The sequence below is a fragment of the Oncorhynchus kisutch genome, linkage group LG9, assembly GCF_002021735.2.
Source record: "Oncorhynchus kisutch isolate 150728-3 linkage group LG9, Okis_V2, whole genome shotgun sequence".
NCBI lineage: Eukaryota > Metazoa > Chordata > Actinopteri > Salmoniformes > Salmonidae > Oncorhynchus > Oncorhynchus kisutch.
In genome coordinates, this window is record NC_034182.2 from 13,539,928 (window position 1) to 13,551,821 (window position 11,894).

Genomic DNA, 11,894 nt, shown 5'->3' on the forward strand with positions numbered 1-11,894 from the left:
CAGAGTGGCCATCATATTTTAAGAACAGTTTAAACCGGAAACAAACACCACCACCATCAAGCGATAGCCATTATGCTGGAATACAATTGGTATGGACAGGTAAGTCAAACGGAAATGCTGTTTATAGCTGTGTTTTGTTTTAGTCACTCGTTTCAAAGTGAGATTAGAAATAATGTAGAATAAATAACAATAGTTATCAAATGGTATTAATATAATAATATAATATGGCATCAGTCTTTGAGAATTACGGGAATTTGACCAAATCACAAATAACAGTTTCAATCGAGTACATGATTGGACCACGTGTATGCAAAGCTGTGACAATTGAATTAACTTTTAGATAAAGCCACTGTGTTGTACACAAAGCCAGGAAAGGACCATCAAAGTTTAAGGAACTCTGACGGCAAGATAAACATCCCTTGGTCAAGGCCCAACCACTTGGTCTACAGATAATCATCTCTGGCATGCTCTTATCATGAACCACTCGTCTTCTCCTGCAGTGTAGTTATCCTGTAGGGTGAGATGCATCGTTGAGTTAGGATAACAGCATGTGCACGGGAAAGTCTGGTGACGTCAGCAATGTTATGGCTACATGGTTACTGTAATATTATTATTACACTAATAGTCTAATGACCATGTAATACGCACATGGTCATAGAACAAGTAGAACAAGGAAGAGACTTGTGGCATTTCGAGAACTGTATTTTCTTTAAAGGTGAAAGCTATAGTACAGGCTACAACCTGAGTGTTTAAAAGGTTTTTCTGAGCTTTCTTCCTTACACCGAGGTCACCTTTTACAGTAAACAACAAAACAACAAAGAAAATATTTTGAGAGACATATCATGCCAAGAGACTCATCGATAGGTTGAGCATTGGGCCAGTAACCGAGAGGTCGCTGGTTCCAATCCCCAAGCCGACTAGGTGAAAAAATCTGTCAATGTGCCCTTGAGGACAACATCAGGTTCACATACTCTGTGTTGCCTGATGACAGACAGATGTGTGTATCTTGCAATACCACCAGTGAGGGTTAGCCACAATACACAACCTATACTGGTGTTACTATTCTGGTGCTAACCGTGGCGCTGAAAGAGTGCGTGTACGGTCGTACATTCCACACGGGGAAAACACCTAGCCCCATTCACCCATCCGTACTATCAGGTGTCTCTGACTGTGTTTGCAGATGGCATTCCGCGTCAAAGGGCACAATTCAGAAGGAACTGAAACATCAGATGACGTGTAATTAGCCCATCTCACGCTACATACCGTGGCGGAGAGAAGAGTGTAGGAGAGTTTAACTCAATTGCCTTAACCCGAGTTTTTAGACAGAAGACACGTGATTGTTGTCATAAATAAAATAAAACACCTCAGCACTTGTTGTGGTTCGAACCTAACCTCTTACAACTCACGCTTCTTTCTTTGAATCTGTGCTTTATTTGCTGTTAAAAGGTTTCCATAGTACCATTACCTGGGTGTGCCATGTCAAGCAATTAATATCCTAATAAGTCTAAAGTCAGTCTTTTGGTCTGGAGGGCACCCCGCTGTGATGAAAAGACTGGTGCCGTGTCACATTAGCCTCACACAGGTGCTCGCTCTCTTTCTCTCTCTCTCTCTTTCCGTCTCTCTCCGCTGCACATCAGATCATAGTGATGCTGAGCCCGAAAAGAAAGGGGAGAGAGATGGAGGGAGAGAGGTGGGGGGGGGAGGGGTGATGGGGAGAAGAGGTGGTGAGAAACATCTCAGGAATGTTCCGGGCTCTGGTAGTGCTGGAAGTTAACGCTGGGATTATTAGCCGTCCCTTGTAACATTAAGAAAGACCAGGCTGAAACAACTGTTGGACCTCTTTAAGGACTGCTATGTTACACCTTGAAAGGGTTTAGAGGCTTACTGCTGAGCTGACCCACACTGACATCACATGGAACACCATCTGAACTATCAGGGCAGTTAGTACTCAGGGTTCAGTGGGCTTGAGTCAAGTCAAAAAGGTCTCAGCTGTTAAAGATAACGTCCGATAATCGATTGTTTTTGCCCTGTAATTGTTTTTGTTAACGATCAATAGCTATAGTATAGATCAGGGATGGCCAACGTTGATGGGGGTGGGGGCCACCAAAAAAATCGGAACTCTGCATACCCCCATCCATGGAGGAATAATACTAAGTTTTAGAGTTAAATACTTGCAATTCTACACATTTTGCCTTGGGGCAGAGAGAAGATTTTGCAGTTTTGCAGCAATTGGGTGGAGAGAAATGTTTGCTAATTCGACCAAATTTAGACAGCTGGACGCTAGACTAATTTGCCAATCTGTCACGCCCTGGCCATAGAGAGGCTTTTTATTCTCTATTTTAGTTAGGCCAGGGTGTGACTAGGGTGGGCATTCTATGTTCTTCTTTCTATGTTTTTGTATTTCTTTGTTTTTGGCCGGGTATGGTTCTCAATCAGGGACAGCTGTCCGTCGTTGTCTCTGATTGAGAACCATACTTAGGTAGCTCTTGCCCACATGGGTTTTGTGGGTAGTTGCTTTCTGTTTCTGTGTCTGCACCAGACAGAACTGTTTTGGTTGTTCTCTTTGTTGTTTTGTCATTCAGTGTTATGTTCTATTAAATAATGATGAACAAGGGTAAAAAAACAACTAAAATTAAATTTAAATAATGATGAACACGGACAACGCTGCACCTTGGTCCTCAACTTCTTCCACCAACAGCCGTTACACAATCTAAACTAATTTATCTGACATGGGCTAAATTAGTGACTGTCAGTGACACAGAAAAACTGCTGATGCACAACCACATTTAGAAATGACACCCTGTGTATTCTAGTATTCTAACTCTCAACCGTAAGTTGAGACCCCCAACAGTTTTTACATTTGTTTTTAGGAAATTGATCCGCGGGACGCCAGTATATTGTGCTGGTATAGATTGTGCTAGCCTACACCTGCTACTGTACGCATACAAATCAAAGTAGATCAGTTGGTCATGAGAGGGTTTTAGAAGCGAGGAAAACTTAAAAAGAGAAAAGGCTTCTCCTCTACATGCAGACAGGCTAAGAATACAGCTGATTCGCCGAGATGAGAAACGGACCTTATCTGATGTCCAACAAATCATTGTATATTTCCTCCGTGACTATCTTGGCGCTCGATCTTGGATCAGGTCCTAAAGAGATAGGACTGGGACGGGGGACGGAGACCCACGACAGGACATGGGGAGACAAGGCCCCTCTTTGACAGACTGGCCAAGGGAGGCTGGCACAGTGGTGTACTTTGTACTCCTCGCTCTGGGGACCTCGTCTTCGTCAATATCAAATTAAACTCAGGCTGAGATGATTAATCAATTAAGAAAAAAGGGGGGCCATTGATCCAATTTAAAGCAGACTGGCCTGGACAATTAATTATTGTTCTATAAAGAAATTATTGAATATTAAAATCTATTTGATTAAGTTATAACAGTACTGTTATGAACTATAGTAGAGTACTTTGGGGATAGTTCATGGTTCATTACATCCCCCTGTCTGTTGTCACTGGAAAAAATACATTTGCATGCCGAGTTGTAAGTATTTGTAGAACTTTAATAGATAGTAGAGTACAATTAAAGCCAGTAAAACAAGCAGAATACAGAGGTCAATTACAGCGCCTTCAGAAAGTATTCATACCCCTTGACTTATTTCACATTTTGTTGTGTTCCAGCCTTAATTCAAACTGGATTAAAAATATTTATTTTCTCACCCATCTACACACAATACCCCATAATGACAAAGTAAAAACATGTTTTAGACATGAGTCAATACTTTGTAGGATTTTGCCTGTGCTTAGATGCATTCCATTTATTTTTTATCCTGAAAAACTCCACAGTCCTTAACGATTACAAGCATACCCATAACATGATGCAGCCACCACTAATGCTTTAAAATATGGAGAGTGGTATTCAGTAATGTGTTCTGTTGGATTTGCCCCAAACATAAGACTTTGTATTTAGGTCAAAAGGTTAATTGGTTTGCCACATTTTTGCAGTATTACTTTAGTGCCTTGTTGCAAACAGGATGCATGTTTTGGAATATTTATATTCTGCACTCTGTCAATTAAGTTAATATTGTAGAGTAACTACAATGTTGTTGATCCATCCTCAGCTCTCTCCCACCACAGCCATTAAACTCTGTAACTGTTTTAAAGTTACCATTGGACTCATGGTGAAATCCCTGAGCTGTTTCCTTCCTCTCCGGCAACTGAGTTGGGAAGTATCTTTGTATTGACTGGGTGTATTGATACACCATCCAAAGTGTAATTAATAACTTCACCATGTTCAAAGGAATGTTCAATGTCGACTTTTTTATTTTCGCCATCTACCAATAGGTGCCCATCTTTGTGAGGCATTGGAAAACCTCCCTGGTCTTTGTGGTTGAATCTGTGTTTGACATTCACTGCTCTTCTGAGGGACCTTACAGATAATTGTATGTGTGTGTTACGTTCGTTGAAAGATTGATTGGACCAAGGTGCAGCATGGTAGGCGTGCATTTTTTCTTTATTTAAAATGAACACAAAAAAAAATACAAAAATACAAAACGAATGTAAAGTTCTGTAGGCTATACAGCAACTAACAAAATCAAGATCCCACAATCTAAGGTGGGAAAAGGGCTGCCTAAGTACGATCCCCAATCAGAGACAACGATAAACAGCTGCCTCTGATTGGGAACCATACTAGGCCAACAAAGAAATAGAAACATAGATTTGCCCACCCAAGTCACACCCTGACCTAACCAAATAGAGAATAAACAAGGCTCTCTAAGGTTAGGGCATGACAGTACCCCCCCCAAAGGTGCGGACTCCGGCTGCAAACCTGAACCTAAAGGGGAGGATCGGGGTGGGCATCTCATCTCAGTAGACGCTCCGGTGCGGGGCGCAGACACCGCTCCACTTGAGGCTCCCCCCACTTTGGTGGCGCCTCTGGCGCGGGGATCGTCACCGGGGACTCCGGACCGTAGATCTTCATCGCAGACTCCGGACCGTAGATCGTCGTCGCGGACTCCGGACTGGGAACCGTCGCTGGAGGCTCCGGACTGGGGACCTTCGCTGGAGGCTCCGGACTGGGGACCGTCGCTGCAGGCTCCGGACTGGGAACCCTCGCAGGCGGCTCTAGGCTGCAGACTGTCGCTGAAGGCTCTGGACTGCAGACCGTTGCTGGAGGCTCTGGACTGCAGACCGTCCCTGGAGGCTTCGGGCCATGGATCATCACTGGAGGCTTTGTGCCATGGATCATCACTGCAGGCTTTGTGCCATGGATCATCACTGCAGGCTTTGTGCCATGGATCATCACTGCAGGCTCAGGGCCATGGATCATCACTGGAGGCTTCGGGCCATGGATCATCACTGGAGGTTTCGGGCCATGGATCATCACTGGAGGCTTTGTGCCATGGATCATCACTGGAGGCTTCGGGCCATGGATCACCACTGGAGGCTTCGGGCCATGGATCATCACTGGAGGCTTCGTGCCATGGATCATCACTGGAGGCTTCGGGCCATTGATCACCACTGGAGGCTTCTGGCCATGGATCATCACTGGAGGCTTAGTGCGTGGGGCAGGCACAGGACGTACCAGCCTGGAGACACACACTGGAGGCTGGGTGCATGGAGCTGGCACAGGATATACTGGACCGTGGAGGAGAACTGGAGGTCTGGAGCGTAGAGCTGGCACAACGCGTCCTGGCTGGATGCTCACTTTAGGCCAGCAAGTGCGGGGCGCTGGCACAGGACGCACTGGGCTGTGAAGGAGCACTGGAGACACAGTGCGTAGAGCCGGCGCTGGATATCCTGGACTGAGGAGGCGCACTGAAAGTCTGGAGCTTAGGGCTGGCACAACGCATCCTGGCTGGATGCTCACTTTAGGCCGGCAAGTGCGGGGTGCCGGCACAGGACGCACTGGGCTGTGAAGGCGCACTGGCGACACAGTGCGTAGAGCCGGAGCAGGATATCCTTGACCCGAGGAGGCGCACTGGAGGTCTGGAGCATAGAGCTGGCACAACCCGTCCTAGCTGAATGCCCACTCTAGCACTGCAAATGCGGGGAGCTGGAACAGAGCACACCGGGCTGTGGATGCGTACCGGAGACACAGTAGGTGTAACCGCAAAGCATGGTGCCTGAAGGGTCACACGCTCCTCAATGCGACTGTCTTACTCCAGACTCCAACCCCTATAAACTCTTTCGTCCCTCTCCACTGCCAACCACTCCTCGCTCAAACGGTCCAAGAATTCCTCCTCGGTCTCGGACTCAACCCTCAGCACCGACGCCCACGTCATCTGCCCCCCCAAATATATTTTGGGGGCTGCCTCTCGGGTTTCCATCTTGTTCTCTCCTCCTGACCACGCTGCTTGGTCCGCTTGTGGTGGGATCTTCTGTTACATTCGTTGAAAGATTGATTGGACCAAGGTGCAGCGTTGTAGGCGTACATTTTTTCTTTATTTAAAATGACTAACAAAATCAAGATCCCACAATCTAAGTTGGGAAAAAGGGCTGCCTAAGTATGATCCCCAATCAGAGACAACAATAAACAGCTGCCTCTGACTGGGAACCATACTAGGCCAACAAAGAAATAGAAACATAGATTTGCCCACCCAAGTCACACCCTGACCTAACCAAATAGAGAATAAACAAGGCTCTCTAAGGTCAGGGCGTGACAGTGTGGGGTACAGAGATGAGGTAGTCATTCAAAAATCATCTTAAACACTATTATTGCACACAGAGTCCATGCAACTTATTATGTGACTTTTGAAGCAAATTTTACATTCCTGAATTTATTTAGGCTTTCCATAACAACTAAATCGACTCCAGACATTTCAGCTTTTAATATTTTATTAATGGGTAAAAATCTGTAAAAACCTCATTCCAATTTGACATTATAGGGTATTGTGTGAAGGCCAGTGACAAAAAAAAATCTAAATTTAATCAATTCTGGCTGTAACACAACAAAATGTGGAAAAAGTCAAGGGGTGTGAATACTGTACTTTCTGAAGGCATATGGGTTACTAAGAGTGTGACACATAACAACATATCCCCGGGGCAATAGGATTGTGATGATCTTGTAAAAATTTATATCCAGTCATTATTCCCTTGGGTAAGAAAAAAAAACCAACAACATTTTGTTTGTCACAGTATTTGTCAAAATGACACATGGCATGTAATCAGAATTAACAAGGCTAATAGAAGTGTATAGAAGTGACTGTAACGCATGATCATGTGTAAACAACATTTAGCTGGGCTATGCAATGCGAGTGTTGAGATTTATGTGCTGCTGTGTGTGTCGGGAATGTGGAGTTGATAAGAGGACTTATTGGCCTTTTGTACGTTCAATGTTTTCACAGTATCTGAGTAAACATCCAATCAGTGTCTTGTGAGCCTAACCACAATAACGATTTTAATTTACGATCCGGCAACTTCTCTCAAATCCTCATGTCTTTACACTGTATGTGGGTTTCCCCCTTGCTTCTACAACACAGTAACCACCTCGCAACAAGACAGGGGACAGGGTGCCCATCTACTCTACTTCCTACCCCCTATCCTTCACCGTTTTCACTGGCTCACAGTCGCTTCTAACCTCAGCCTGGGTGCCTCTGGGTAGCACAGATTCCCTCCTGTGTGCGCGTGCGCTCTGTCTCCCTCTCCCCCTCTAAACATCCAACTGTGCCATGACAGGGGACCAAAGACGCTCAGGACAAAAGCGCCTTTGTCCGCCACACACAAACCACATATTATTTGTTCCTGTAAGGTCAAAGTTGATCAAATGTTCTGCTTAGTTCTCATTAAACAGCTATTGCATTATTTAATTTCCCACAATCAGATTAGGGGGGGGGGGGCGTAATGAATATATCGAGTGAACGGTTTTGAACGGTGGCTTGCAGATTTAGCCGAGGTATATATTTAATGTGCACTTTCAAAAGTCTGGAGGAGGATTTGACTCCAGATCCAAAAGGTCAGTTGGGGGAGGAGGTAAGGCAGGGATGCGACCAGTGCTTTTTTTCCCCATCTCCAGTCTCCACGTTATAAGCCAGGCAGGGCTGCTTTTAGTAACTCTGAATGAAATATTATTCACACCGGCGCAGTAAATATCACCCTGGTTGAAATGAAACCATTTTTTTGTGAGCTGTCAGCTTTTCTCCCTCAGTCACAGAGTAGATGATAAATCAAAACAATAGGAAAGCAGCATGAGCTTCCCAGAATCAGACAGCCATGACAGGCCAGCTAATAGTTCACTCTCATTTCATCTACCCTGACATTTGGTGTAAAATGGACCAATTGCTTTCCATTCTCTTACCTCTATGGGATCGCTTTCTGCTCTGAGCGGAAGCTCGCTGTTTTCCTAATTGTTCCTGAAATAAGACAAGACCAACAAGGGTTGGTTAAAACCTATTGCATTAAATGTGCACTGGTTGTGTTCAGCCTGACAATCAGCGTAACAATGTAAACAATGTTGTGTTGCTGCCATGCTGTGTTGTCATGTGTTGCTGCCATGCCGTGTTGTCATGTGTTGCTGCCATGCTGTGTTGTCATGTGTTGCTGCCATGCCGTGTTGTCATGTGTTGCTGCCATGCTGTGTTGTCATGTGTTGCTGCCATGCTGTGTTGTCATGTGTTGCTGCCATGCTGTGTTGTCATGTGTTGCTGCCATGCTGTGTTGTCATGTGTTGCTGCCATGCTGTGTTGTCATGTGTTGCTACCATGCTGTGTTGTCATGTGTTGCTGCCATGCTGTGTTGTCATGTGTTGCTGCCATGCTGTGTAGTCATGTGTTGCTGCCATGCTGTGTTGTCATGTGTTGCTGCCATGCTGTGTTGTCATGTGTTGCTGCCATGCTGTGTTGTCATGTGTTCCTGCCATGCTGTGTTGTCATGTGTTGCTGCCATGCTGTGTTGTCATGTGTTGCTGCCATGCTGTGTTGTCATGTGTTGCTGCCATGCTGTGTTGTCATGTGTTGCTGCCATGCTGTGTTGTTGTCTTTAGGTCTCTCTTTGTGTAGTGTTCTGGTGTCTCTCTTGTCGTGATGTGTGTTATGTCATACATTTTCTTTTCATCCCACAGTAGGCCTTTTGCTTCTTGGTAGGCCGTCATCGTAAATAAGACATTGTGCTTAACTGACCTGCCTAATTAAATAAAACATGAAAAAAGAGCAGAAAATGCTTATGACTCTTAGCGTGGTAAAATATGAAATCAAGGAGAACAATGGTGGTGGTTACAATGAGACATAGTATGGAACTTTTTTCCCCCTTCAAATTCAATCAATTTGTGAAAATAGATTTTGTCAATGGAGAGGCCATCAGTGAAAATATCATTGCGTTAGGTATACAGTACTACAATGATAGTATTCAGTCTGCTTTTGACATGCATTCTTTTCAGACTACTGCTTTGCTATCGGAACATCTACTTAAGAAAATATCCAATATATCATACAGCAGTGGAGGCTGGTAGGAGGAGCTATAGGAGGATTGGGCTCAGTGTAATACCTGGATTGGAATGAATGGAACGGCATCAGTGGGGTTTGCATATGTTTGATCAGTTTGATACCTTTCCATTGATCCATTCCGGCCATTACAATTTTTTTATTTATTTATTTATTTTACCTTTATTTAACCAGGTAGGCAAGTTGAGAACAAGTTCTCATTTACAATTGCGACCTGGCCAAGATAAAGCAAAGCAGTTCGACAGATAAAACGACACAGAGTTACACATGGAGTAAAAACAAACATACAGTCAATAATGCAGTATAAACAAGTCTATATACAATGTGAGCAAATGAGGTGAGAAGGGAGGTAAAGGCAAAAAAGGCCAAGATGGCAAAGTAAATACAATATAGCAAGTAAAATACTGGAATGGACCCATCTTCCTATAGCTCATCATACCGGCCTACTCTGTTATACAGGTATATTTCTTGGAAGTGAAAAAAAACTTGAGTACATTTGTTCCATGAAATTGTGCTCTGCTCGAGTTACGGTATCGACATCTCTTTCCTGAGTGCATATCTTAGGACCTCAATGTTATAGAAGTGACCTCTTTGTACTCCCCCTCCCTCTCTGCCAAAACACAGATTAAAGTAGCCTGCAATGCCACTTCTCCTAACCTCACCCAGAGGATGACAATAAAGAGGATCCATTTAGTCCCAGACGAGTGGTCAACCCAGTGCTCAGCCAAGGTTAGGGACAAAGATGCCCCCCAAAACTGCAGACACAGACACAGCAGTTTACCCATAAGCCACTGCTCTGTGGCGCTGGGCAGCTTTGTGTCTGAGGGTCAGGGAGGATGGAGGAGTCATGTGGCAGGAGATGGCCATTTGGTGATTCAGGGGGAGGTGAGGGTTTCGTGAGTACCACCAGGGAGGTTTATGATTCAGATTTGTCACACTATTACCTCCTGAAGTTAAAGCTGCTCGTGCTTGAGTAATGACAAGAACAACTATAGCTATTTGATGGTAGCCTAGTGGGTAAGAGTGTTGGGCCAGTAACCGAAAGGGCGCTGGTTCGAATCCCCGAGCCGACTAGGTGAAACATCTGCCGATGTGCCCCTGAGCAAGGTACTTAACCCGAATTGCTCCTGTAAGTCGCTCTGAATAAGAGTGTCTGCTAAATGACTGAATTGTAAAGGTAAAATGTTCCGTGACAAGAGGGACACTGAGTGGACATTCTGAGCCCTCAAATTGTGTTGATGCATTCTGTAGTTGATGTTGATCACGCTTCTCTAATCAGTAACATTTTATTTGGATAGTTTGTAAAGTATCTACAGATGGACTATCAGTAACATGTCAAAGTCTGTCTGTAGTTCATCTACAGGTGTTCAACAAACCATTTGTCGACTATCAGCAGCATTTTAACAGCAGGTCTTTAGCCTTTCAGTAGCATCTCAACAGTATATCCCATCATTTTCAAAAACGATAGTGAATATAAAAACACCTGAAAACCCCATTCAACCCATGTACAGGGCCTTTCTGTCTGTCTGTGAGGAGAACAAAGATGTTTTATTTTTATCAAGACACGAGGAGTGTGCATGACAAGGTGGAGCGCACCTGATTGGTAGGGCTAAGCATGAAGTCATTGAAAATGGTGAAAAACATCTACTACATTCCCATTAACGTGAGATGTGGAAATCATGGTTAACATAGCTATTAGGTGATCAATTTTAATCTGATTAATATTGGAAGGCAAAATATTGTGGTTGTGCAACGTTGCGATATGGACGCATGGTTCATTTTCATAAATTAAGAACCTTTAGCATTAACTATTCAAAATGGACATGAAACATGACATTATGGCTGAGGAACATTTGTTGGAAGTAACGTGCATTACAAACCAGAAACATGAAGAAAAGACCGATATTTTGCACTTCTCGCCCACTGTTACTTCTGTCCCAAGGCTGTGTTACTCCCGCCCCATCGACAGCTACAAAGTAACGGTGTAGTTGTTCTGTTCTCTGTCTATATAAAGGCACAAGGCGAGACCCAGATGCAGACCCAGGAGGCAGACGGTTAAAGTCCAAGATGTTTATTAACAATTCAAAAGGGGTAGGCAAGAGAATGGTCGTGGACAGGCAAAAGGTCAAAACCAGTTCAGAGTTCCAGAGGTACAGGATGATCAGGCAGGCTCGAGGTCAGGGCAGGCAGAATGGTCAGGCAGGCAGGAATGGAGTCCAGAAAAACAGGCAAAGGTTAAAACCAGGAGGACTAGTAAAGAGAAAAGAAAAGCAGGAGCACGGGAAAAAAACACGCCGGTTGACTTGAACATACAAGACGAACTGGCACAGAGAGACAGGAAACACAGGGATAAATATACCAGGGAGAATAAGCGACACCTGGAGGGGGAGGAGACAATCACAAGGACAGGTGAAACAGAACAGGGCGCGACAGTCTATTTCATTTCAACTAATTTAGCCTAG